Raw genomic sequence first — 22,353 nt, forward strand, 5'->3', positions numbered from 1 at the left:
AGTGATGACCTCTTTAGAAATGGACAAGCTCACCTGTCTGGTTAGAGAAAAAGATTGGAATAGCCGGAAAAAATGTTGGATGCCTTTGATAAAATTTGTGGAAGCGGACAGGAGAATTGAAAACTTTAAGTGTTAAAGTAGAAGAAAAGGATGTAATAGATAAGGAAATAAGTTATATTTACTTATTAGACTGTGGGTATAATGAATTTCCCTCTGTTAGATAAAGATATTTGGTTAATATAACAAGATCTTTATACCAGACAAAAATGTATGTATTTATAATGTAAATATCACAGACTGCTGAACCCATTCATGAAGAAAATACCTCAATCTATGGTATGGATTGTTTTTGTTTTGTTTTGTTTGTTTGTTTTTCTCTCTTTTTTAGTGTACTATTTTGTTATTATCCGTGTTGTAATGTCTTCTTTTTAAAAAAAATAATAATAAAATCAATTACAAAGTGAGGCTGTTGCACTTTGGCCACATCATGAGAAGGCAGGGCTCACCAGAAAAGACAATAACGCTGGGAAAGATGGAGGGAAGGAGAAAGAGAGGAAGGCCACCAGCCAGATGGCTAGGCTCATCCAAGAAGGTCCTGGGCCTGAATCTACAGCAGTTAAATACAGCAGAGGAGGAGAAGGGGTCTGGGAGATGTCTCATCCCTGGGGCTGACTGGAGGACAATTAACAACAACAACAACAACCAAGCCACTCCTTCCTAGCTTTCTGACTGTGAATTCCCAAGGCCCTCCCTATACTCCTATTCCCAGGGGTTGGTCAAATGTAGCCATAGCTGTTGAAGTGGGGTGACTGTACTCTAACGGTGTGCAAGGGCCCCCAAGGAGAAGGAAGACAACCAGAAAGAACTGGTGGCTTGTGCTGCCCCTTCCTCTCCTTCAGGGAAGTTTAGTTGTCGTCAACTGCCCTCTTGGTGATGCCAACCCATGATGCCCTTGTGGGTGAGCCATCCCCCAGACCCCCTGTCCTCCACTGCTCTGCTTAATTCTTGCAACCTCATACCTGTGATCTCCTTAATAGAGTCCATTCATCTGGCATGTGTCCTTCCCCTCTTCCTACTTGCCTCCACCTTTCCCAGCATTATTGTCTTTTCCAGTGAATCCTTCCTTCTCATGATGTATCCAAAGTACAACAGCCTCAGTTTGGTCTTCTTGGCTTTCAGAGAGGTTTCCCGCTTGATTTGCTCTAAGACCCATTTGTTTGTCCTTTTGGCTGTCTATGGGATCCTCAGCACTTTTCTCCTCCAGCGCCTGTCTTCCTAGCATCTTTCTTGCCTGTCCTGCTCTGAGGGAAGAGACAGACAGGGGCTGGCAGGAGTCTGCCTTTCCTTTGCAGACATCGGCACCACTGACCCAAAGGAGACAAGAGGAGGGGGAGGGGGGGCTTCTCCTAAGGAAGGCTGGACGGAAGGGCTCCGGAAATGGCTGGCGAAGGAAGAGGCCCAGCAGGAGGAGCAGCAGGAGGAGGAGGCTCCTGGGGGTCGCCTGAGGCGGGGGAGGAGAGGAGGCAGGGAGGCGGCAGGAAGGAGGAGGAGGGCCCTCTGGGCGGAGCAGGGGCTGCGGGGAGGACCATAAAGGGCCCTCCCTGGCCCTCCTCCTCCTCAGAGGAGCTCAGCTCAGCCACGCGGAGCCGCCTTGGGTCCCTCTCTCCGCCTTTCCTCGGGTGGCTGCCGGTGGCTAGTTGGGGAGGATGCGGGACCATCGGTGGGGCTGCGTCCCGGCTCCGGTGGGCTCTTCGGTCTCGGGCTCGGAGGTGCTCCGCTGCGGGGAGCTGGAGAAGCGGAGCGCCAGCCTGTTCCAGGTCTGGAAGAAGAAGCGGGTGGTGCTGAGCCGGGAGAGCCTGAGCCTCTTCCCCCCGAGCGAGGAGAGCAAGACGGCCAGGACCAAGGGCAAGGCGCTGGGCCTGGGCTCCATCGCCAAGGTGGACTGCGTGGAGCGGACAGGCAGGTACCTCTACTTCACCCTGGTCACCACCGACCGCCGCGAGATCGACTTCCGATGCCCCGGAGGCACCGGCTGGAACGCCTCCATCGCCCTGGCCCTGATCGACTTCCAGAACCAGAGCGCCCTCCGACGCTTCCGCGCCCGAAGGAGGAACCGGACTCCCCGGGAAGAGGAAGAGGAAGAGGAAGAGGGCGAGGAGGAGAGCCCCCGGGGGGCAGAGCGGGAACGCCGGGAACAGCAGCCCCCGCCGAAGGACGGCCCCCGGGAACGCCGCGCCTCCTGAGGAAGGGAGACCGACGGAGAGAAGGTAAGGCGAAGGGAGGCCCCTGCCCTCCCCAGGACCTCTCCTCCATCCCCCGCAGCAAGCCCTGGCCTCCCTCCCTCCCTCCCTCCCTCCCTCCTTCCAAGGCCCCCTGAGCCCCAGGACCTCTCCTCCATCCCCCGCAGCAAGCCCTGGCCTCCCTCCCTCCCTCCCTCCCTCCCTCCTTCCAAGGCCCCCTGAGCCCCAGGACCTCTCCTCCATCCCCCGCAGCAAGCCCTGGCCTCCCTCCCTCCCTCCCTCCCTCCCTCCTTCCAAGGCCCCCTGAGCCCCAGGACCTCTCCTCCATCCCCTGCAGCAAGCCCTGGCCTCGCTCCCTCCCTCCCTCCCAGGCCCCCTGAGCCCCAGGACCTCTCCTCCATCCCCCGCAGCAAGCCCTGGCCTCCCTCCCTCCCTCCCTCCCTCCCAGGCCCCCTGAGCCCCAGGACCTCTCCTCCATCCCCCGCAGCAAGCCCTGGCCTCCCTCCCTCCCTCCCTCCCTCCCAGGCCCCCTGAGCCCCAGGACCTCTCCTCCATCCCCCGCAGCAAGCCCTGGCCTCCCTCCCTCCCTCCCTCCCTCCCAGGCCCCCTGAGCCCCAGGACCTCTCCTCCATCCCCCGCAGCAAGCCCTGGCCTCCCTCCCTCCCTCCCTCCCTCCCAGGCCTCCTGAGCCCCAGGACCTCTCCTCCATCCCCCGCAGCAAGCCCTGGCCTCCCTCCCTCCCTCCCTCCCTCCCTCCCTCCAAGGCCCCCTGAGCCCCAGGACCTCTCCTTCATCCCCTGCAGCAAGCCCTGGCCTCCCTCCCTCCCTCCCTCCCTCCCAGGCCCCCTGAGCCCCAGGACCTCTCCTTCATCCCCTGCAGCAAGCCCTGGCCTCCCTCCCTCCCTCCCAGGCCCCCTGAGCCCCAGGACCTCTCCTCCATCCCCCGCAGCAAGCCCTGGCATCCATCCCTCCCTCCCTCCCTCCCTCCCTCCCTCCCTCGAAGGCCTCCTGAGCCCCAGGACCTCTCCTCCATCCCCTGCAGCAAGCCCTGGCATCCCTCCTCCTCCTCTGTGGGGCTCTGTGGCCATGTTCTGGAAGGGTTTCTGCCTGACGTTTCCCTGGCATCAGTGGCTGGCATCTTCAGGGAAGGCTTCTGCCATGCCAGGAAGAAGCTCTTCTAGAGAAAACAGGGCCACAGAGACCCCAAAACCCACAAAAAACTAGAAATCTGAAGTATTTAGAAAATACCTGACTACTGACTCCCTGCAAAGTGAGGCCTTGAGCCTGGCAGGTCTCCTGGTTGGTCTCCCTTTTGGGAGGTTGCCAGCTTGAAGGACATTGGCCCAAAATGAGTGTCTTGAAAATAGCCCCAGAATATTCAAGACCCCCGTTGCCCTAGTTCCTTATTCCTGCCCTCTCAAAGCAGTTCTCCCCAACCTGGATCCCACTAGATGTGTTGGACTACTGCTCCCATCATCCCCACCCAGCAGGGCTCCAGGCTAGAGAAGGGTGTTCCACCACTTGCTCTCTTTGCTATACAGAGGTGTGTTTGTGAAGTTGACTTGCAAATCTGGCCTATCCAGGGCTTTTGCTGCCTAACCCAGAGGGAGCAGACTGAGGGTGGAGGAATATTGCTCTGTCAGGCACCTCAGCGAAACTAAGGGGATTGCTGGTTCCCTTAGATTTCCTGAGAGTGAGAGAGAATGGGATCCTTACAGCCCACCCTTTTGCAATCTGAAGGGGATGACTGGTGAAAGAAGGGCTATACAGGGAAAGGTGGTCATTGCCAGGGAGGTGGGGAGCCAAGATCCACATGTAGAGGTGTCCTAGTTCAGTGTTCCTCAATGCAACCGGCTCTTAATGCTGACAGAGTTATACTGGTGCAAAGAAAATCTATTTATGCAATAAAAAACCAAAAAAAGATGATCCAAACATCCACTTCCTGCCAGATAGCCTTAACCCAACTGGCTCTTCCATGTACACTTTTAGTCTGATCTAGTGGGATGTTTTCTCTAAAAATGGAAGTGGTGTAGGAGAGAAGGGCCTCTTCTAACTGTAAGCAGTTAAGGAAGAGTCCCAGCCAGCTTGTTGCTGCTACCTGTCTTCAGGGTTACAGTGTCCCTCTCCTGTGGTTTTCTTGCCCAGATTGCTCAGAAGAGGTTTGACAATGCCTTTAGAGTCTGAGAGAGTTTGACTTGCCCAAGGGCACCCAGTGGTTTTCATAGCAGGGATTTGAACCTTGGTCTCCTGGAGTCTTAGTTCAACACTCAAATCACTAACACATCTTGGCTCAGCAAACTTAAGCAATCCTGAATGGGCTTATGAAGGAGTAAATCTCATCAAGCCCAAGGAAACTACTTCTGTATAAGAATATGCAGGATTGCCCTGCAAACCATTGTTGAAAAACTCTAGTGCAGGAGCAAGCAATGTAGGGTCTTCTGGATGTTAGATTGCAACTCCCATCAGCCCCAATTGGCATAGCCCATAATGTGGGGATGGGAATTGCAGTCCAACAATACCTTGGACACAAGTTGGCCATCTAGCAGCTGCCTTGTTGCAGAAAGCTTTGGACAACTTTGAATGCTGTCCATTATCCTCTTTGAGAAGTAAGGGAAAGTTTAGGCATTTGTCCCCTGGCCTGCAGGGGTTCTAAGGTCAGCCATACCCTTTCCCTATCAGAGTATGACTGCAATACCCAACATCCCCAGCCACCATAGTCAAAGACCGATTTCTGCAAAGCCAGGAGGCCTCACTACCTAATGCTGTTAAGAATAACGTTGCCACTCAGCCTTTCGATAACATGAAGCTGTCTACAAAATAGCAGCCACAATTCTGGTTCTTCATTTCTGCTGTAGGTTGTGCACCATGATTTGAAGAAAAGCATTATGTGCAACCTACAGCACAAGTCAAGAACAAGGACTGTGGATTCTCTCTCTTCTTTTTTTTACAGAAAACTTCATTTGATAAGAACATGTAAGAGCAGTTAATAATTTTCTTTGAAGAAAATGTGCTCACTTTTTTATGTCCTATGTTTTCCTCTTTCTTTAGAATCTGGATGGCAAGCAAGATCAAGTGCCTTGGACTGAGATTTGCAATGGAACAGGGTACCAATGAAGGAAAGCAAGACAGGGTGCCAGAAGTTTGCGGAGTTTCATCAAATCTGAAGTGGCTGAGCAGAATAGCCAAGTTTTCACTGAACGGCATTTACTGACCAAAGAGACTTAGAAAACATGCAGTCTGGCTAACTGAAAACAAGACCAGCTTGCAAACTACTATTTCATTTTCTATTTATAAAGATGCAAAGACTGCTCTACTCCTCTAGATGGGGGAAAAACAGTTTAAGTTATTTGTAGGATCTGTCTTTTGTATTTATTTTTGATGACTGCTTTTAAAGGAAGCATCTGTCTTTATATTGCCTTTTTTTTGTTTTGATGTGGCCATTCCAAATAAATTATGTGAAATGTTCACTTTATTTTACCAAATGTCTGATGTGAATCTCTCCATAATTACTGTGCTGAGTAGTACTCTCAGACCTGTGACACAGCAACAAAATGTGCTAATCTGGACAGCAGTCTGCTAGGAGGAAGGTTGGAGACATGTTACACTAATCAGCACTTGGCACAGAAGACTGACTTGATCCAAATGTGCAAGGAGAAATGGGTTTCCCTCTTTGTTCCTGGTCTCCTCATGCAAAAAGGAAACTGGAGGGGCACCCCGCCACCCCGTTTGTAATTACATGCTGTGCATTTGTGTGTGTTTCATTAACTTGCTAGTTTTGGATTCGAAGTAAAAGCTTTATTCCAGCGTAAATCTCATGAAGGCACTAAATCCTGTCTGATCTTGGAAGGTTAACAGGGCCTGGCCTGTGAGGGAATACCAGATGCTACAGGCTATGGTAGAGGAAGGCAATGGCAAACCACTATTCTTTGCCTACAAAATGGGGTCACCATAGCTCAACAGATGACTTGAATGCACACAGGCATGAACATGTACACAGAGAGAGAGAGAGAGAAATACGGGGGGAGGGGGTGCTCAATTCCATTCTAGGTGTTTTTTGATAAATCTGGTCTTAAACTGCATAATAGAGTGGCTCCATGTGAGAAGAGCCCCTGTTGGATCAGGTCCAGCACCCTCCTATTCTCTAGCATCTGATTTACAAAGGCGCACTGCTTCTGCTATTGCAGGAGAGTATTCAATAGTACCATTGATGGCGTGATTCTGTAGTAATACTTGATTGTTGTTGTTATGTGCCTTCAAGTCATTTCTGACTTATAGCAGCCCTAAGGTGAACTTATCACACGGTTTTATTAGCATATTTCTTCAGAAGGGGTTTGCCATTGCCATCCTCTGAGGCTGAGAGCATGTGACATGCCCAGAGTCACCCAGTGGGTTTCATGGTTGAGTGGGGGTTCTAAATCCTGGTCTCCAGAGTCATAGACCTATGCTCAAATGATTAGACCACTCTTTTAAAGATATCACTGCACTCTGTGACAAGACAACAAATTCCACAGCTTAAGTTGTTTGTGTGAAGAAATGCTTTTTTTGTGTGTCCTGGAACTCCCACCACTCAGCTTCATAAGATGACCCTGGGTCCCAGTGTTATGAGTGGAGAAAAATGTACAACAGCCCCCATGGGGAAACCGTATCTCTCCATTGGAGCCTGCAAGGGTCCTAAGATCTATTGGGGAAGGTTTATTCAGTTCCACCACCATCACAGGCTCGCTTGGTGAGGACATGAGAGAGAGCCTTCTTTGGGTTGCTCCCACCCTCTGGAATGCCCTTGCACAAGAGGATAGGCTGGCCCCTTTCTTGCTCTCTTTTCACCAGCAGGCAAAGACCTTTTTGTATATAAGTAGGGGAGCTTCTTATTGGGATATTTATCTTTTAAAACTTGCAATGTTTTAAAAATGATTTTATTCTGTTTTATGTGGTGATTTTCATACTGCACCTCCTAAACTATCCTATTTTTCTCAGGCATTGGTGGTGGTTGAGAGATGTCCTGCCATGTATTTTTATTTATTTTATTGTAACCCACCTCGATCCATAGGGAGAAGCGGGCTAAAAATTATTATTATTATTATTATTATTATTATTATTATTGGTGTTGAAGTAAACATCAATTGGTAATCTTTTCAGTTTCAGTATGTTGGGAAAGATGCAATATGTCATGGGCTTTACCTCAGGGACATAATAACATGGGCCAAACCCTAGAATCATGTGTCTGCAATATGGGAATAAATGTTGTTATGTGCCTTCAGGTCTTCTACAACTATCATCTGGTTATCATGGTAAGATTCATTTGAAAGAGACCTGCCATTGCCTTCCTCTAAGGCTATGAGTTTGTGACTTTCCCAAGACCATGCAATGGGTTTCTGTAGCTGAGTGGGGTGCTAAACCATCATCTCCCAGGGTCCTAGTCCAACCTTCAAACCACTATATCAGTCTGGCTCTCCATTGGCCAAGTAGATTGACTCATATCATACAGATGGCTACAATAATGTAGGATATAATTCTATGAATGCTTAAAGTACTGTATAAAAGAGAAATATGTTTTAATCCTTGAATGGTTATAAGGTGATTTTTGTTGATGATGCACTTTTTCACAATCCCAAGGGGCCAATCCACCTACAAGAAATGGTTTCTGTTGTCAGAAGATAAAGGCAGAAAAAGCAGCAGATGAAATGCTGGGAAAGGTGGGTGGGAAGCAGTGGTCCACCCAGCATCTGCTGTTACTGTCCACAGTTTTCACTGTCCACAGCCGAGCCACTGCCTGGAATCACAGGATTTGTAGTCCCAACAAATATGAAAGCACTGGACAGAGAAAGTGCCTGAACATCATCATTGCTGTAAGAGTAGCCTTTAAGCCAGGAGAAGAAGCCTCAATCTACAAGTGGCAATATCCATTTGACAGCAACCATGGGATTCCCAGCCCCGTCTTTGATGCCAGGATGCAAAATAGCATTGGAGAGTGGCATGGACAGAAGAGAAGGAAGGGAAGGGATGCTTAAGTTTCCCTCTCGCATTTATTTTACCTTGGACACTCCTCAGCATTTTTCCTCTTCCATCTATGGGATTCTTGTCCACATTTGCCAACCTGGTGGGCCAAAACAGCCAGAAGAAGGGGTTGTAGAGGACAAGCAGTGCACACAGTCCTTAATCCTTCTCCTACATCTGCTCTCCACTCACCACTTATTTCCAACATAGACCTAAATTTACTCAAGAAATTGGGAAGTTACTTTTATTTGGACTTGAGTGCCCAGAATCCCATGTCTGGTGGCTGAAGGAGTCTAGAAGTTGTCATCCAAATTTTCCCAAGCTCTTCACTTACCCAACCAGCCTGTTGCATAGTGACAACAGACACAAGGAGCGGGGAAAACCTGTATTTCTTCCCTATGGCTACATCTCCTTTCATCCTGCTTAAATTAGCAATGCAGAGAATGAGGACTACATAAACCTAGCAGTGCATCTGGTTTGTTCATGCTTTTGGCTGTTCAAACCAGATTCTTAAATTTATTTTCTTGGAAATTAATTCATTACTATTTCCACTAAGCCTTCTTCCAAAAGGAAGTGATTTCAATTGCCATCCCTGACTCCACTGTAGAAAATGGAACCATGGGAGCATCTACACTGTAGAAATAATACAATCTGATACCACTTTGAGTACTGTAACTCCATCCTATGGAACCCTGGGGTTTGTAGTTTTAAAAAGTGCTTAACCTGCAGTGTTGCCAATTTTGCGACTTTCACGCGAAAACGGGGACTTTTCAGAGCTTTTCGTGTGATTTTCGTGCCTGGCTCTATTTCAGTGCCTTTTCTGTGACTTTGGCCCATTTCAGCTCCAGACTGCTGCAGAGCAACCAACCCTTTGGAGTGTAACAGTTTTCAGCCAATCAGAGAGAGGGCTGGAGAAAAAACTCTCTCTCTCTCTCTCTCTCTCTCTATGACTCCCTCTGAGAGAGCGAGGACGGAGCAAGAGCAAACCAACCAACCAACCAACTGTTTGGAGGAATCACACTAACAGTTTTCAGCCAATCAGAGAGAGGACAGTGATTGCCCCCCCCCCTCAGGCATTCTCAGGCTCCAGGGGAAAGCAAAGTGGCTGCTTTGTGATCATGTGAATGTGATGTCCCTGAGAGAGTGTGTGTGTGTTAGTGATTAAATATGCCTCTGAGCATGGGCAGAGCACCTAGTAAGTTGGCATCTCTGCCCTGTCTTCCAAGAATTTTGTTTTGTGGATCTCTTTTTCGTTCTCTTTTCCATTGCTATCCATACTGCAGAAATAATCCAGTTTGGCACTGCTTCTAACTGCAAGGCTCCCTGCGATGATGGGATTCTGGGCACAACACACCACCAAGCCCAGAATTTCATGCATGGAGCCCTGGCTGCCAGTAAAAGCAGTGTCTCAACATGTCACAACAAACTACAATTCCCAGGATTCCCTGGTTTGACAAGGGAATTGCCTCCACGCTTCCAGATCACAGCCCCAGAGAATGAGTCTACAGGATATCAGTGTTGCCAGTTTAAGTCCACTTCTTCAGCTGCATTTGGATTTAATAATGATAATAATAATAATAATAATAATAATAATGGTGATGATGATAGAGAGATCTTGTAGCACCTTTGAGTCTCACTGAAAAAAAAGTTGGCAGCATGAGCTTTCCTAGACTTAAGCATATTTCCTCAGATGCATGGGAACTGTAGTTCATTGTGGCACCAGAGCTCTTTCTCACAAAACTACAATTCCCAGGGTTCCCTAGCACTGAGCCAGGGCAGTTAAAGCGGTCTCAAACTGGATTATTTCTGCAGTATGGATTGGACCTTGAGCATTTTTAATAACGAAGGTCCAAAACACTGCAGAAATAATCCAGTTTGTGACCGCTTTAACTCTCCTGGCTCAGTGCTAGGGAACCCTGGGAATTGTAGTTTGTTGTGGCACCAGAGCTCTTTCTGATAGAGAAGGCTCAATGTCTCACAAAACTACCATTCCCAGGGTTCCCTAGCACTGAGCCAGGGCAGCTAAAGCAGTCTCAAACTGGATTATTTCTGCAGTGTGTCTTGGACCCAACTCAAGCTGCATCTTCACTCCAGACTCCAGAGACAATCCAGTTTCATACCGTTTTAACTGCCATGGCCCAGTGCTATGAAACCCTGGGAATTGTAGTTTGTTGTCACACCAGAGTTTGCTGAGAGAGAAAGTTAAATGTCTCCGAAAACTAGAATTCCCAGGATTCCATAGCACTGAGCCATGGCAATTAAAAGGGAGTCAAACTGGATTTATTTCTGCAGTGCGGTTGCATCCGAACACATTTCTATTTGGCACAAAGCTTCCTGAACCCCCTTCATGTCAAAATAAATATCTTTAAAAGACTGAAACATTCTTTGTTTGGTTCAATGGTGATTTTGAGAGTTTAAATAAGTTACAATTATTTTTATTCAATTATATTTACGTTTATTTGCAAAACATCTGCCATTTTAACATTATGGGAATTTTCCGGGAATTGTGACTGAATATTCCGTGTGATCTGGGGGGATTCAGCGGGTTTTGGACAAACATTTTCGGGAATTATCTTCCAGGCTTGTTGGCAACACTGTTAACCTGTCTCTGCCAAAGTCGGCTTGTGCCTCACAAAATTACAAATCCCCGGATTCTGTAGGAAGGCGCCATGGCAATTAAAGTGGTGCCAAATGGCAAAATTTCTACAGTGTAGATGCACTTCAAATCAGACCAAGCCTTCAACTTATGTTTCTTTGTCTTGCATAACTGTAACTACACTCTTCTTCTTTCTAAATTAAAATAATAAATAAAAATAATAATATTTTTATTTCTATCCCACTTTTTGCCAAGCAGTCAAAGCGGCATACAACAAGTTAAAATACAACCATATATACACAGTACCCCCCCCCCCTTAAAACAAGATTAAACAGTATAAGATTAAAAACCAACTAATAAAAAAAATCATCATGGGCAGAGTTCACTAGAGTTCCTTCTGTGCTTTTGGGATGCAGTTGTTATGTTTCTGACCTGTTGCCTTACAGATGTGTTGGGATGATGGGCATCCTGGGGGGTGAAGGCTGGTTTGAATTGAAGTACTGTACTCCTTACATCAGCATGTGAGTGGTTGCTAGTAACTTAAGTACTCACCCCAGGGCACAAAGTAATTCAGGAAAATGGACCAACAGGACAGACAAGAACAAAGATAAGATTTCCCTAGTGAAGGTGTTAATTACCCCTACTAAACAAATAATGGGAAGTTAAACAATTCTTGGAGGAGTCTTGCTTCCTGTCCTGAGCACAGGGAAAAGGCAAGCTCAGGCATGTCCCAGTTGAAAGCTGAGGAAAGTGTGACTTTCTAGACTCTAGAGGCTTTTTTTTAATTTCAGAAAAAAATTGGATTTGCACCAACCCACCAAACTCTTGAGCAGAAATATTTGATTCTGATAGGACTTCAACAACACTGTTCAGAAGAGTGCCTGGAGCACTTTGCTATCAGTTGTGTGGTTTTTGCTGTGTTTTCCAGCAACAATAACAATAAAAAATGTTGGCTTAATGCACCGTGTGTGTGTGTGTGTGTGTGTGTGTGTGTGTGTGTGTGTGTGTAAAATGAAGACATTGTCTCCCAAAATAAGAATTCTGTTCTCAATAATTTTCCCTTAGTCTTCCAATTTCTAGCGAAGTACAAGTACCTCTAGACCTTTTGTACTTGCAGGGTTTGCATTCTCTTGATGAGAAAAACTCACCTAATACTACTTTGGTAACCTTGCTTGCACCTTTTCTTTGGATGCCTAAACTGTATTTCTAATTGCAAAGGGATCTTGTCACACTTTTGAGACTGAACTGAATGAAAGAGGTTGGTAGCAGGAGCTTTTATAGACCTGCGCCTACTTCCTCAGATATATAGAGATATGTTACCAAGTGTGGTTTTATATAAATTTTGGGTGCCAAGCGATCAAAAATCATGACCCCTGACTGACCCCATCGCAAGCTGCCATTATCCCAAAAGCGAGCTGACCACGTAGCCAGCTACTCCTTGCTAGGCATGGTCAAGGAAAAGGTAGATTTAAACCTTAAGGAAATCAGTTCTGGGAGTTGCCCTACAAGTTTCGCAGGCAGCCCAAAGAAAAGAGGACAATAGAAGTAGCCTCTCTCCTAATGAGTGACTGATTGTCTTAACAGCTCTGCCATCTAGATATTTGTCCTCCCCTGAAAAGTGTCAGACCTCTTCTTTGTGTATCCATTGTGTAAGTTTCAGCTTAGACAAAAGATAGCCACCAAGACCTTTGTTCACCAGGTAGCCATAGCCTGAGGATATGTTCAAGGGTATAAAAGGACCCCTCTTCCAACCCTCCAGTGGGCTTGTTGAGCTGAAGTTCTAAACCTCATTCCTTGCTTGCAGAGCGCCTCACTCCAAGCTTGCAAACCTTGAGCCCTGGGCTCCGCTGAAATTACTCGAGCTAAGCCAAAAGCTCACTGTCTCTCGGGCCTCTAGTTAGCTTTGCCCGCTGGAACTCAGCTCCTAGCCACCGCGGTCACCACTTGCTCTCCCCGTTCCTCGCGGCCGTGTCTCAACATCCCCCATCACTCACATCCGTCGCATTGGAGAAGACTCCTAAGGTAAATATTCCAACGGTGCCTCTATCCTTTCTCCTTTACTCCCAAACTCTCCCCCTCCCTTGCTTTAGCATTGAATGTGTGTGTGTGTGTGTGTGTGTGTGTGTGATCCCTTTTGTTGTGTGGCTTTAATAAATGTTTATATTTTAATTGCACCTCCTTTGGCATTGGAGTCTCTGTTTCTTGGGGTTGGACTAGATGATCTCTGGTATACACATAGGGACACAATCCGCTGCATGCGTTGTTAGGACACGCCTCTCGTAAATTTGAGCTAATTAAATCCCCCTAATTTGATCCTTCCTAACAGATACATGAATCTGAGGAGGTAGGCTAAAGTCTATGAAAGCTCATGCTCCCAATTTCTTTCTTTCAGTTAGTCTCAAAGGTGCTACAAGGTCCTTTTGCATATTGATTTTCCAGGCTAAAAATGTCTTTGTATTTCTAGATCATTGACTATAGTTTTAAAGTTAGTGTAAATTTATAAATTTTGGGACAGAAGGAATATATCATCCAGGGGAGCAGAATTCTTATTATGGGGAGTAACACCCTAATTCCCCCTCCCCTAATAGCTATACCCCTATCATATTACACAACTGGCTCAGTCTTGTTATTAACATCTTCATTTTGGAAAAGGTAAACAAAGATCTGTTTAATAAAATATCATACATTCAGACTTTTCCAATCAACACCACATACAGCCTTGGGTATTATATTTTCCCCTCCTCTGTTGATATTGTTGCAAAAGAGGCAAGAAAAGCCATGTTTACTACCAGGGCAAATGAAAGGACAAAAACCCGATATACATATAACCTTGACGTACTGAAGAGAAACACAGGCAGTGCTTGGGAAAGTCACTTTTTGCACTAGTTGTATCTAAGGAAGTAGACTGAAGTCTATGAAAGCTCAAGCTGCCAATTTCTTTCTTTCAGTTTGTCTCAAAGGTGCTACAAGATCTCTCTACATACTGATTTTACAGACTAACATGGCTGTATCTTTGAATGCAGCCACCTCATTTCTGTAACTGTGGGGCAGTCTGAGAGTTGCCATCCAAAAAGTAACTTTTCCAAGTCCTAAACATAGTCACATGCCATCTATGTGGTTCCTGAGGAGGAACGTATGGAGAACAGTGATAATGTTCAGAATTATTTTACTATTCCTTTTTAGAAACATTTTCTCAACTTTTTCTTTCTTTGGTGGATGGGGAGCCGTCAAACAGTAACAATAATTGCAAAAGCAGCTTATGTGAAAGCTAACTCAGTGTTGCACTGAAATCAAGGCTGCCAGGGTCTATGTGTCAGGACTTTTTGCTAAACAAAGCCAAAGATGTTATCATTTACCATGAACCCTCAGATTTCTGTTTTTACTGAACTGAACTGAGCTGTCTACATTTTTGGACTCTTCTTGGGGATGTGGCTATGGACCTGTACTTGAAAACTGGTCATTACACCACTGCGAATGAATTCAAGAGATTCCTTTGACTAGGTTTATTTCTGCATAGTTTTGACCATTTTGGTTGGGTAAATAAAATGTGAGTAAGAAGAAGTCATGCCTGATGCACAGTATCACTTAGGACCAGAAATAGGCATTGAGAGTAATTTCAACAGCTGCCTTTCACTGGAGCACCTGTCACAGAAGAGATAATAATGGAAAAGGAAACGCCTTGGGCTGACAGCCTCTCTCCACTAATCACTAATCTCCTTGCTCTCCTTCAGTTCTTTGAATGAAAGGTCTGTCTAACTGCAACACCCAAAGGACTCTACAGTATTCTACAGTATCCTTCCCTAAACCAGTGTCCTTCAGAGGCATTAGACCACAACTCACATCATGCCCACCAGAATAACTGTGATATAGAGAGACAATAGAAGTTGTAGTCCAGGATGTCTAGAAGGGATGCAATGGAAAAACTGTTCCAAGCAGAGTGGTGGCCCATGGGCCAGTGCTAGACCCTGAACCATTGGTGGCCAGTTTATAGGAAGGAAAGAAATAACTGGAACAAATGCGCACAAATATGGTAGCAGTTCCTGGCATGTTGGAGGGAAATAATTGCTGGTCTCTCCTGCTTCAAGTAGCTTGGGAAGCGCTGCTCTGCAGTGTAATTTTCCCAAGTGCATCTCTTTGCTTTTCAGCCATAATAATGTTGCTACTGAAACATCCAGCAACCACTAGCAATCCTGTGATGGAGGGGACTGACCAAATAATCATCAATGAGATTAAGTCTCCTGGGCAGTCTTTATTTGTATCTGCGACTGGCCCGCTTGAAGCAGTATTTACTCCAGTTTCCCTTAGCTAAGGCCCTTTTAACATTGAACCCTGATGAGTTCCAAATGCTTTCTATAAGCCTGCTCACTTCTCTGTCTCTTTACTTTGGAGCAGAAAATAAGCAAACATAAACTTTGCCGTGTTCAAATGGCCCTCAGATATTCCAGACCTTGATTCAGTGGCCTAAACAACAGAAGATTCAGATTCTCTATCTGTATTATTTTCATAAGTAGTCTCTCATCTGTCCAAGTAGGAGGTGAAAAGTAAAACAAAAAAGGTGACGGAGCTCCTTTTTGTGCCCTGGAAAGAAGGCAATAGCTGCAGCTATAAGGTGCTCCTTTGGTGCTTTGTTGTGTGGACGCAGTGCCAGAGGAGCGCCGTGACGCGCGTGCCATGTGGAGTGGCGTGCAGCATCACACCACCCTAGAGACAGAGTCAGGACATGGGTCATGTGGATGCCATGCCCCCACGCTGGCCTTTATGACTGGTGTGCATAGCCCCATAGTCTGTAAAATCAATACGTAGAGAAATGTTGTGGCCCCTTTGAAACAAACTGAAGTAAAGAAGTTGGCAGTTCTGTAGACTGGGTTCATTTTGTGCTTAATTGACTTTATTCATTTCTGTCCTTGAGAAACAGGGCTATGAAAGGAAGTGATTTGGAAGGGAGGGGAGGGAAGTAATGTGATAACTTGCAAGACCCTCATTATAAATGTCAGATGTAGCAGAAGTCATGTCATGCCAGCTGCAGGGCTATAATCTGCATGCCTGGCTCATTCAGACAGAGTTTTTCCTAATGGCCAGGCCAAACAGCCTCAAGATAACTTTACCCAAGAGGAAGCTCTAACATGTGAAAACACTCCCAGAAACAGATGTCTTCTTGACATCTTCAACAATGGCCTTTTGAAAAGAGGGGAAGAGAGGGACCGATTGCTCCCCTGGCTAAGCAGGGCTGTATTTGTATTTTCTTGGAAATATAATGATCCCAAAAGATTTTTTTTAAAATCCTTTTCCTCTGTTCCAATGCTGTCACGGCGTAATGTGGTATAGTGATTACAGGGTTAGATGGAAACTTGGTTCAAACCTCCACTGAGCCATGAAACAGATTTTGGTCATCTTGGGCCAGACACTCTCATGCCTACAGTGCATGTTTGTGAGGTGAATAAAATGGGAAGTGCAATGTAGATTTATGTGTTGAAATTGCAACTCATGAAGGGTGTACCCATATTGCAGAAATAAAGCAATTTTACACCACTTTACCTGCTACAACTTAGTCTTACAGAGTCCTGGGATTTGTAGTTTGGTGAGGCACCAGAGCTCTCTGACAGACCAGGCTAAATACCTCATCAAACTACAAATTGCAGGACAGCCTGACTAGGTTTCAGACTTCTTCTGGGGTGTCACCCAGTGTGAGACACACCACTGCACCCCCTGTAGTGATGCCACTGACACCACCATTCCCAGCCAGAATGCCTGGGTTTGCTGCAGATAGGGGGAGTTGAAACCCAGCACATATGATTGCAGAAGCTTGTGAACTATAACAGCATTCCAATGAAGATGGATTTGTCTTATGCGCTTCCTGCTATTTTCGTAAACATTTAGACCTTTAATAATAATAATAATAATAATAATAATAAATAAAAGCTTTATTTATATACTGCCCTTCGAAACATCAGGGCGGTTTAGTGTGTGTGTGTGTGTGTGTACTTTCCTTTGTTGTTTGGCTTTTCCTCCACAAAACAGTTTATTTGAAAATAGGACCAAAAAAAATAAAGTATACATACTAGATTGAGATCTGTATCAGGTAATGTGCTAAATGTGTACTGGTGAGGCAAAAATATTTCAAAGTATGGAACAAAATTTAAGTCTATGCATGTTCAAGCCTGTTCTTTCTCTTGAAGAGACCAAATGCACAGTTCAGAACCTGGTATTCAACTGTAAAATGTGCACCATGGTTGAGTCAGTGATGCTGAGCTCATAGAAGACTTTGAGCCTGTTAGGCAAGCAGGTATGAGTCAAGTGAGGGCTGAAGCCCAACTCAGCAAAGCCCAGCCTTCATAGAGGTTCATTCATACTGGAGCAGCTGGGATGAAATTGATGAAACACTCATGATTGCTCACTTTCGAAAAGGTGTTTGATCTTTTTAAACACATTTTCATTTCTCTACCCTGTATAGTAAAAGAGAGCCAAATGAATCTGATAATGGTCTGAGTTGATGTTGGCATATTTATAGCCTCGTTCTGAATTGCCGTTATTCCATCTGGTCCTATAGAAGGGCAAGGGATTTTCCTATAGTTCTCACAGGGCAAGACTGAAACATCTATTAGTAATTTTTCTGCACCTCTCTGTCACAGTACTTTGGACTTCTGATCTTCCATTCCTTCCCATGGTGGAATTTGTTTGGCAGTGGAAGGACTACAGGGAAGAAGCTAGCCTAGCTAAAGAGAAAAAATGAGGGACTAACTGCCTACACTATCAATCTCTCTCTTCTTAGTGCTGTTATAGTCAAGTTAAAAACAAATGAAAATGTAGTCCAATAGAGGCCTTGTTGTCTGATGGATGGTATGGCCCCCTTTCGCTCTCTCCTCTCAAAAATGACAGCCACAAGAAGAAGTCTTCTGCAAGGTAGAAACAGTCAGTCTGTATTATCCGAGTGTGTGGAGGGAACAGGGTGACCAGATCCCGTAACCAGAGAAGAGGACAAAGCAGCATAAAATGTAGGGTATGCAATAAAACTGAGGTCATTCCCAAACAAAAGCTAAAAACACTCATATAAAGATTAAAAGCATGCTTCTTAGTCATGCTCAAAATGGAGGACATTTTGAAACTCCTCCTGGACAGAAGGTTGAAATATAGGACAGGTCCTGAAAAAGGGGGGGATGTCTGGTCACCCTGGAAGGGAATGATGTAAAGAAGAAAATACCACCTCCTGGGTTCAAGGGAAACATTTCCCTTTCTGTGTGTTTCCTTCTTTGGGGGGAAGCTCTGCCTTTTTGAGGGGCATCCCCTGCCTATTCAACAAGTTAGGGACCAGAGTACTGTACAGTAACGTTCATAATAGCACATCATGAACATTTTGACAATGTCCACTTTTAGCAATAGCAAGTACATTTCTAAACTGCTTATCAGTGCACTTAAGCACTCTCTATGCAGTTTATAATGTGTAAGCTAATTGCCCTCAACAAGCTGGGTACTCATTTTAGCAACCTCAGGAGGATGCCCCAGCTGGTATTGAACTCCCAACCTTGTAGTTTGTGAATCAATGGCTGCAGTACTGGCATTTAACCACTGTGCCACCAGGGCTCATTTTGACAGTGCTCAGGTCCCTGACGTGATAAATAAGCTGGTGACACCTGTAGCTGTTCGGCACATTCAGTCTGGCTCCTCAATAAAAGCCTGCAGCAGCAGTGCGACTGTCAACATAGCCTTTTGCCTCGCAGGAGGAGGCAACCCTGCCATCATGGAAACGTAGTGTCATGGCAGACTATAGTCAGGATTGTCCATGTATTTCCAGTTTCTATGTATGGTTGCAAAAGCTGGACAGTGAAGAAAACTGGCAAGAAGAGAATCAGCTCATCTGAAATGTGGTGCTGGAGAAGAAGTCTACAGATACTGTGTAATGCTAAAAATAAAGAAAAAAACCCAAATAAATGGTATTGGGGCAAATCAATCCTAATCTCACCCTAGAATGGATGGATGGATTTAGAGGATTTATACCTTGGTTAATTGTCATTGCCATTTCCTTCCTCAAAATAGTCAAAACTGAGTGGAAACCCTCCTCCACCCACATATTTTGATGACTCACTCATACTTCAAGAAGCAAAACAGCAAAAACTTCATAGTCATTTCAGGCTAGGTTTCTGCCAGATACGGTTTTGAAAGACCTAATCACAGCTTCCTTCAGGCAAGATGGAACCCTGTCTGGCTGCTGTAAGGCATTCACCACCTTGTTTACCCCCTCAGCCAGTCACCCTCTGCTTGCTTTAATTAGGGCCCAGCGTACATGTGGTGGCTCTCATTTCTCCCAGGATCCTGTTCACAGGCTGCACAAATTGAAACATGCCCAATAATACAGGACAAGCAGGTATAAAGATTACATCCACCAGACCTGTATCAGCCATAGCATCCAAGTTGGGGTGGATCAGAGTGATTTTATCTGCAAACTATAATGTAAATTTCTTGTTCTTTCTTCCTTCTCATGTGGCCTCTCTATGGCAAAACAGAATTATTACAAATAATTGATCTCCGCCAATGAGAGGTGCCCGCAGCGCTTGTTCTCTATACTTTGCTTAAACTTCCCTCTCCTCCTGTCTCTTTATCATTCTCTCCTAATGACTTTGCTAATTATTTCATCTCTAAGATTTCCACTATTTGCTCTGAGATAGTCCCTCCCGATTCTTCTTCTGCTCTTAATCTTCTATTGCCCTCGCCTAACAAATTTTCTGTGTTTCCTCCTGCCTCTTTGGATGAACTCTCTACACTTCTGAACTCTTCCAAACCTGCAACCTGTTCTCTTGATCCAATTCTTACTCGTCTTCTAATCTCTATAGCTCCCTCCTTTCTGCCCTCGCTTCTCCATATCTTCAATCTCTCTCTCTCTAAAGGCTCCTTCCCTTCGGACTTCAAACATGCTCTCATTTCCCCAATTCTGAAAAAAACTTCTCTTGACCCCTCCTCTTTGTCTAGCTATCGTCCGATTTCTCTTCTTCCCTTTCTTTCTAAGGTTTTGGAACGGGTTGTTTATTCACGCTGTCTTGAGTTTCTTGAAGCCAACTCCATTCTCGATCCCTTTCAGTCTGGTTTCCGCCCAAGGCATTCTACTGAGACAACTCTCACTAAGATTTCGAATGACCTTTTACAGGCCAAGGCTAATAGCCTTTACTCTGTTCTCATCCTTCTCGATTTGTCTGCAGCCTTTGACACTGTTGATCACTTTCTCCTAATTGACATACTCTCTGACCTTGGGTTCTCAGACTCTGTTCTTGACTGGTTTAGATCTTACTTGTCTGGCAGATCTTTTGCAGTAGTTGCAGGGAGCCAGACTTCTTCTCCTGTTCCCTTATCTGTTGGAGTTCCCCAGGGCTCTGTTCTGGGTCCGCTTCTGTTTTCTCTCTACACACTGTCCTTAGGAAAACTCATTAGCTCTCTTGGCTTTTCCTACCATCTGTACGCCGATGACACCCAGTTGTATCTTTCCGCCCCTGACCTTTCTCCAAGGCTTGAACAGCAAGTTTCGTCTTGCCTCACAGCTGTCTCGCAGTGGATGTGCCATCGGCGTTTGAAGCTCAACACGTCCAAGACAGAGCTTCGTCTTTCCTCCTAAGCCTACCCTGCAACTCTCCTTTTCTGTCTCTGTGGACAACATTTCTATTCAACCAGTCCAGCAAGCCCGCAGTCTTGGTTTTATCTTTGACTCTTCTCTGTCGTGTATCCCTCAGATCCAGACCACAGCCAAGGCTTGTAGATTCTTCTTGTACAATATTGCCAAAATCTGACCATATCTCTCTGCTTCTACTGCTAAGATCCTGGTCCATGCCCTAGTGATCTCACAACTGGATTACTGTAACGTCCTCCTGGCTGGGCTTCCTCTTTCTCACCTCTGTCCTTTAATCTCCGTTCAGCTGCACACATTATCACTTCCACCCACCGCTCTGACCACATCTCTCCTGTGTTGGCATCCCTTCACTGGCTCCCCCTCCCTTTCCGCATTCAGTATAAGCTTCTCCTGTCGACATTTAATGCCCTCCATGGACTGGCCCCTCCTTACTTATCAGACCTTCTTTCTCCTCACCTTCCCACCAGGGCCCTCCGTTCTGGTAGTCAAGGTCTGCTGTCTCAGCCCAGGATTTCCTCTGCCCCATCCCGGATTTGCCCCTTTTCACTTGCTGCCCCTCACTCCTGGAACCTTCTTCCCCCACAAGCAAGAGCCATCACTTCTTTAACCAGCTTCAAAATTGAGTTGAAAACCATCCTGTTCAGATGCCTTCCCAGGCATTGCATAATTGTTGCTTACTATTTGATGTTCTTTTGGTGCCTGTTTATCAAACCATTTCCTGTATTGCTATGTACTGTATATGCATTATCCTACTTGAGAGTATGTATTTTCCTTGGAAAATTATTAACCATCCATTTTGAAGCCAAGCCCTCCCTCCAGTCCATCTGCCTTGGTCCAGGCCTCGGAGGTAGAGAGGAACTGCTGGACCTCTTACCCTTTCCCTCCACCACTCCCTTCTCCTTCTGTGTCATGTCTTTTTAGATTGTAAGCCCGAGGGCAGGGAACTGTCTAAAAGATTGCATGTACAGTGCTGTGTAAATTTACAGCGCTTCATAAATAAAGGTTAATAATAATAATAATAATAATAATAAATTCTTGACAGCAGACTGCTGTCTCCAATATCCCATTTTTTGGGTAAGGTTCTGGAGCATGTCTCAACCTTCCAATTGCAGGAGTTCCTAGGTGAAATAGATTCTCTAGATTGGCTGTATTGGTGAATGGCCTGCACAGGGAACTGGGCAGGAGGAATGTGTCCCTCCTAGTTCTGTTGGATTTCTCAGCAGCTTTGGATGCCATGGTATCCTTCTGGGCCTCCTCTCTGGGATTATTCTTGGGGCTATTGTTTTACAGTGGCTCCATTTCTTCTTGGAGGGACAAACCCAGAACGTGATACTGGGGGACTCCTGTTAGGCACTCTGGCCATTGGCCTGTGGTGTTCCCCAGGGCTCTATCTTGTCCCCAATTCTGTTTAACATCTACATGAAACCAATGAGAGGTTGTCCAGATATTCTGAGTTCAGTTTCACTAATCTGCAGATGAGACTCAACTCTATCTCACCTTTCTATATAACTCCAAGCACTAACTGTCTTAGTGCTAAACCAGTGTGTTGTCAGTAATAGACTGGATGAGGGCAAACAAATTGAAGCTTAATCCAAACAAGACAGAGGTGCTCCTGATCATTTGGAAGGCTAGTCAGGAAATAGGGATTCAACCTATGCTAGACAGGGTTACATTCCCCCATAAATCTAAGGTTCATAGCATAGGCATTCATCCCTGAACCTGGATGCCCAGGCTGGGCAGTGGCCAGGGGTGCATTTGAACAGTTAAAATTAGTGTGTCAGCTGTGATTGTTTCTTGAAAAGCCAGATCTGGCCATAGTAACACGTGCCTACATCCTGGTTGGATTACTGCAACATGCTTTACATGGTGCTGCCTTTGAAAACTGTTTGGAAACTTCAGCAGGTCCAAAATCC

The 22,353-nt window shown here is 45.7% G+C and overlaps 1 pseudogene across 1 annotated transcript; it reads left to right on the forward strand.

The window, feature by feature from the left end:
• The first annotated feature begins 1,526 nt into the window (after positions 1-1,526).
• Positions 1,527-5,711, forward strand: LOC149314387 (pleckstrin homology-like domain family A member 2 pseudogene; annotated as a pseudogene). The gene is made up of 2 exons (XR_016280917.1): positions 1,527-2,267; positions 5,289-5,711. The product of XR_016280917.1 is annotated as a pleckstrin homology-like domain family A member 2 pseudogene (transcript).
• Positions 5,712-22,353: the final 16,642 nt, after the last annotated feature.

The sequence above is a fragment of the Sceloporus occidentalis genome, unplaced genomic scaffold (assembly GCF_023333645.1).
Source record: "Sceloporus occidentalis isolate IW3139 unplaced genomic scaffold, rSceOcc1.0.p SCAF_4, whole genome shotgun sequence".
NCBI lineage: Eukaryota > Metazoa > Chordata > Lepidosauria > Squamata > Phrynosomatidae > Sceloporus > Sceloporus occidentalis.